This window comes from Callospermophilus lateralis, unplaced genomic scaffold (genome assembly GCF_048772815.1).
Source record: "Callospermophilus lateralis isolate mCalLat2 unplaced genomic scaffold, mCalLat2.hap1 Scaffold_43, whole genome shotgun sequence".
In the NCBI taxonomy this organism is placed as follows: Eukaryota; Metazoa; Chordata; class Mammalia; order Rodentia; family Sciuridae; genus Callospermophilus; species Callospermophilus lateralis.
In genome coordinates this window covers 12,058,571-12,065,395 of record NW_027514380.1, presented here as the reverse complement: position 1 = coordinate 12,065,395, position 6,825 = coordinate 12,058,571, and positions in this window count along the sequence as shown.

Genomic DNA, 6,825 nt, shown 5'->3' with positions numbered 1-6,825 from the left:
CACTCTCCTCCCATTCATATCTCATAAGGTTGATAGACAGGTTTATTATCCCTCAAGCTATCTTGAAAAAGAGTCTTCTCTAGAGAACCTCACTAGCCCAAAAGAAAAGACCTTTAAAGAAACTGATAGCTAAGTTTCCCCAGAAAAAGATCCTGTTAAGTCACTTTATAAAAAAGCCCAGGGTGGCAAGTTCACTCATAGATATGAAGTTTTAAACAACTATTTAATGCTCTGCACTAAATATGAGCCAAGTATGAGTAGCCTTTCGAGAAAGCAACATGTATGAAAACCAGAACCTAAAATAAACAAAAAATTAATAACCCAAGGAAGACAGAAGTTAAAGAGAAAATAGTAAACTATTGGGAAAGAAAACTAACATTATCTGTCCTCAGAAGGAAAAAAATATATTGAAATGGGAACAGAACGCTGTGTGTGTGTGTGTGTTTCTGTGTGTGTGTGTGTGTGTGTGTGTGTGTGTGTGTGTGTGTGAGTGAATTGAATTTTGACAGCAGAACCAAAAACCTTAATGGAAATTTCAAAAACAGTTACAAAAATATCTCAGAAATTATAGTATTTTGTCTGGGGAAGTATCCCCCAAAGACCCATATGTTGAAGGCTGGGTTCCTGTCTATATTACATTCAAGAGACAGTGGAACTTTAGAGGGTACAGCCTAATGAAATGAAGTTTGGTCATTGGAGGCTTGCCCTAGAAGGGGATAATGTGACCCCAGCCTCTTATTGTCTTTCTCTTTGCTTCTTGGTTACCCTGAGATGAACAACTTTCTCTTCTGCCTTGCTCTTCTACTATGATGAACCATGATGCCAGATGCCCAAAAGCCATGGGCCAACCAACCATGGACTAAAACCTCCAAAACTATGCAGCAAAACAAATCTTCTCCTTATAAACTGATAATCCTGATATTTTGTCAAAGTGATGGAAAAAGTTAATGCAGATAGAGAAAAAAACTGAAAGAGAAAGAAAAGACAAAGGATGTTTTGAATTATAGGTGCCATGAAAAGAGAGAACTGAATTATGAGAAGAAGAAATTATAATGGGAAAATTTAAGATAATATACCAGAAATGGAGGGCATGTGTTTAACACAATGAATAAGCATGGGCCCACAGTAAGACACATGAAAACACAGAGGAAAAAGACAATATTACGAATTTTTAAAGAAGATTAAAAAAAATGAGGACTTATGTCAGGGTTTGAGAAACTTTCTGTGAAAAGCCATATTGTAAATATTTTAGACTTTGTGGGCCAGTTAATCTCTGCCAAAACTACCAAACTCTGTTATAATATGAAAATAACCAAAGACAACATGTAAATGAATGAGCATGACTGTATTCCAATAAAACTTTATTGACAAAAACAGGCAGTGTGCTGGATTTGGCCTAAGAGCAGTAGTTTTCTAACTTTTGACTTATAAAAAGAATCTGGAATCAGAATAGCACCAAACTTTCCATAAACTGAAGACTGGATGAATATTGTTCAATATTGTTAAAACTCTCAAGGAAATTTATTTTAAATATATACTTCTATTCCCAGACAAATTATTAAAGAAATGTGAGGAGTGAATGAAAGTTTTGAAAACTTAATCTCCCATAGGCCTTTTTTTTTAAAAAAAATATAATCAACAAGGTGCTTCATCAAAATGAGAAAGAAAATCAATAAAGGAGAAGACATAGGATCCTGAAACCAGGAATTAGTTTCCAATTTTTGGATCTTCTGATTATGTTCAAGCAAAATACCAAGTCACTCAGCATAGAGATTGGAGCAGATCAGAAGGCTTTAGTAGAAACTGATCCAAGAAAATGCTGTTGAGAGAATATCAATTCAATGGATACATTAATGACTAGTTTTGCAGGTTCTGGGTATGCATTTATTTAGTACAAGCCACTTAAAAATCTCCATATAAATTAAATAAATACTATTAACTTCAGAGGACAAAAAAGTTGTATAAGAAAAACAAATTAACTATGAATCACTATATGACTCATCTAGTGGTCTCAGAGTCTTAATTAAACTATACTTGGATCCAATCAAATTTATGATAGAGTTGTCAGATTTTCATCACTGTGACAAATACCAAAGAAAAACAACTTAGAGGAGGAAATGCTTATTTTGGTTTATAGTTTCAGAAGTTTTCCATTCATAGTTGGGTGGCTCCTTGACTTTGAATATGAGGTGAGTTAGAACATCATGTTGGAAGGGTGTGACAGGACAGCTGCTCAGCTCATGACATGTGGGAAGCAGAAAGAGAAGAGACCAGGGACAAGATGTAGTCCTCAAGGGCACACCCCAGTGACCTGCTTCCTTTAACCAGCTCCTACTTCCTACAATTTCCAATACCGCCTTCATATTGTTAATTCACTGATGAGGTCAGGGTCTTCATGATCCAATCACTTCCCCAAAGCCCTACCTCTGAACACTGCTGCATTGGACCCCAACCATTCAACACATGAGTCTTTGGGGGACACTTCACATTCAAACCATAATAAAGGTACATCAAAAAGATGGGGGGAAGAATGGCCGTATGTGGTATGTGATGCAGCTTTGTTTTCCCTGTGATAATAGATAATGCCTAAACTGTAAAAGTACTTAGTGCCATAACTGTATAATTTAGAATTTTAGAGACAAATACCAAACAAGGCAATTACAAAAATTGAATATGGTTGTCTCTGGGTATTCCGGACTAAAAGTACTTTTAACAAGCATTGTATAACAATTTGCCTCTTAAACTATGTGCATATATAAAACTTTGATTTTTTTTAAAAAAAAATCTTTAATTGTTAAGAACAATGAATACTTTTTCATCAAGGGAAAATAACCAATGGCATATTTAACCAATGGATTTTGTGTGGTAGCTCTTAAAGTAGTCAAATGTAGCTTGTATATTTCAAGGTGGATAAAACTCAGATAACAACACTGAGCAAAAAAACACAAAGCAAATTGAAGGAAGAGATGTAGAGTATGGTAGAACTTTAAAAGTTTAAAAACATGAAAAAGAAATACTATATTTTACTAATACATACATACATACTTGAGAATAAAAACTTTCATGGGAAAAATAAAGAAACAACTTAGAATATAGTTGCCTCCTGGAGGGAGAACAATGAGTAGTTTTGAAGCGCTTCCACTCTATTCTGTTTTGTTTCTCTAAAAATATTTTTTTCCTAAGCAAATGAGATGAAGTAATATAGTTAGGCAAAGCAGGAAGAAAAAGTTCAATATGCAAGAAAGAGAAAGATAAATATGAGGAACAATAATAATATTAAAATCAAAGATATTTTCCTATTTCTGACAACACTTCATCCATGCATATAGGTTCTTGCCTTCTCTTGTCTGTTTGTTTTGTTTGTTCATTTGTTATACTAGCTTACCAATATGCTCTTGCAGTAACCAGCTGTACCACAAGTTAGAGTCCAGCTCAGCCAAGCTTCCTATAAAAGTTGGTTATACATGGGTTTTCCCTCTACTTTTTCTTCTAAAGTTACTTCTTTTTTCTTTTAAGTATCAAAGGCTCAGTAGGAGAAGTTTGAGTAAAATATGGTGTTATCAATTGTAATTGTTTCCTACTTCAGCCCACCACACAATGATATCTTTGGAGAGGGGGAGCTACAGTGAAAAGCACTGTGGGACTTGAAGCAATTTTCCTGTTGAACATAGCATGAAGTAGGTATTTTCAGGATTGAATCAGTCATGCAAGGATGACATAAGAACCAGGTCTCTTCTACACTGGCATCCTGAAGGTGTGGACTCAGTCCTCAGATTTGCCCCTGTTCAGTCCAGCAGGGGTTGCTGCAACCCCAAAGTTGACCCAAATAAAACAGTTGTTTCCTATGATACATCTGTTTTATTACAGGAGAAACCTCTTACAGGTAGTTGGTCCTCACATTGCAAAGAACTGAGACTCTCACTTTCATAAGGGCATTAATCCTACTCAGAAGGGTTATGGCTCATGACCCTATAGCCTCCCAAAGACCCTACATCCTGATACCATCATATTGGAGGTGAGCATTTATTTTTTTCTTTTCTTTTTTGTAGTACTGGAGATTGAACCCAAGGTCTTGCATGTACTGTGCAAATGCTCTAATACTTAGCTATCTCTTCAACCCTTGTTAAAACTTTTTATTTTGAGACAGGGTCTCAGAATTGCTCAGGCTAACCTCCAACTTGCAATCCTCCTGCCTCAGCTTCTTGAGTACCTGGGAATTATAGGTATGTGCCACCATGCCTGGCTAGAATTTCAATATAAGAAGTGGGGGTGAGGGCACAACATTCAGTAGACTGAATGTATGCAAATAAAGCAGATGCCCTCCCGGCTACATGTACCAGGGTTGGATCACATGCTGTAAGGCAAATGGGGATGGAGAAATGAGAAAGTGAGATTTTTAATCTCCAGAGTGAGAGGTAAGTTCTGCTAATAAGAAAGTGGAGCTGTGCAATGGCATCGAATAGACAGTCAACAGTGCCTACCACTCACCTGCATGCCTCAAAGTATGATCTACAACACCCAAAAAAGTGCACAGCAATGTCCAGTGAACACAGCCATGCCCAGCAGAAGAGGCAGCAATGCCTCCTAGAGGCAGCCGGAAAGACAGTACCAAAATGGAAACATATATGGTTCCAGGTGGACACAGTGGCACCCAATAGATACAGAAGGGTCAGCACAGAAGGAGATCACAGCTGTACTATCTTAGATGATAGCTCTAATCCATATGAGGCTCTTCAAACTAAAATCAAGTGAAATTCAAAATTCAGATCCTCAGTCACACTAGACATATTTCAAGTATGTAATAATCACTTGTGGCCAGTGGCAACCCTCCCATACATCATAGATCAAGAAATTTTCCACCTTTACAGAAAATTCATTGGACAGTGCTGGGCTAAGGCAAAGGGAAGAACTTTTAAAATGATAAATCTACATATGTAGGAGTAGAATTAAGTTAAAGCTCATCTGCAAGCATGTCTGGGGAGACCTCTGGCCAAGATAGGAATTAAATATACTAGCTAATGATTTATAATGTGCTGTTTAAAGCTTGAAAGTCCCCCTGGAGATACCCAATGCCAGCTTGTCTACATTGTTTAGTGAAAATGTCTAGATTGATTGTCCATACATGGTTTTACCTGGTCACTCAGCCTGATGCTGGCTATTTGATCCATTATATAAAAGACTTCCCAGTAAGCTTGTGCCTCATCTTCCTGAGACAGACATCTCATAACCATGTCTGCAGATCATGATCCTGAGATAGAACATATTCTATGCCACTGAGAGAAAATTCTGGAAACAGTGTTCACATGTTTCAGGCCTTCATGATGTTGCTTTCTGCCTTCTTGCTCCTGGTGCTGTGTACCCTTTGCCTGTCATAAATCTTTCATGAGTATATCTTATTAGAGTCCTGTGAGTCCTTTCAATTATCTGACCCAAAGTAATTGCTACACCCCATGGTGGCCACTCAGATTTGGTCATTAACACAGATGAAGCACCCCCTGGACACTGCTAGAAATAACTAGATTGAACTTGACAAAGCTCTGAGGTCCTGAACTAGCAGGGGTGAGCATGAAACACCATTATTTTTTTTAATAAGATTTTTGTTGTTCTTGTTCACTCATACATGTTAGGAGAGAGCTTTGAATTAAATAATAGAGTTTAACATGAATATAAATCAGAGACATCATCTGTGTTCAAGTCCATGAAAAGATCATTTTATTCCCTCAACTGCAGTTTTCTCTTCTGCAAAAGAGAAAATAATTCAGAACTCACATTACAGGTCTGCTTGAGGGTTAATTTATATAATACAGTCCATGAGTAAACATAATACTGAACATGTAGTATGAACTTATAAATGTGAGCTCTTATTAGTACACTTTCCAAATAGGTATCTGTTAAATATGAATATTTATAACAAGTCTGGGTAATGCATTACCTTAAATATCTTATTACCTTAGATTTTCATTTTATTTAGTAATGATGTCTCAATTACTTTCCAATTTTGCATCTATTTTGCTTCCCTTTAAATGATATTTTACATAAACACACACTATACCCTGACTAGAAGTCTACTTCTTCCAACTCCAAATATAATAAACATTTTCATAAGCTCCATTGATGAACTTAGTTTTATTAAAAATTCTACATTTTTATTCTATGCATGGTGCTTACTCAGTGGGAAAATTATGAAGGTAATTGGTAGGTCACTAACTCAAATTTCTTCCCCTGGTGGTTAATCATGGTTTCTAATCCCAACAGCATAAATGGTTCCAGCAGTTTGCTGGTATAATCCTCTCCCTTTACAGTGAGATGTCACAGTTAGCAAATGATAGAACCAGCTCTCAAATCCAATCAGACCCCTATAAATGTTGAAACTGTAAGAATGTATAGAATAATTTTGTGTATCTTTAAAGAGCACATTCTTTAAAATAGAATGACAGACTTTAATGAGATAATGAAAAAAATGAGATTATTCAACCTAATTTATAGGATGACTCTTCAAGAGGGGAAAAAAATATATGGGATATTCTTCCTACCATGAAAGAACTTGGACCCAGCTAGACACTGTCTCATTCAAGGTTGTTTAAGTCACATGAAGCAGAAACCCATTCAAGATATTTAAAATGAAACAGTGATTTGTTATAGAGGCATCTCAAAGAAGGAAAAACAAGCATGTGATCTTCCGTAAACTAGAATTGGAAGGTGAAATGGTGTTAGCTGAGGCAGGCCCTTAAATCTATTCCTCACGTGGCAAGTTCTCCAGTCTTTAGCTTTCTTGGATGCCTTGCTCTGAATTCCTGTCTGCCTCACCTGGCTTCCTCTGCCTGC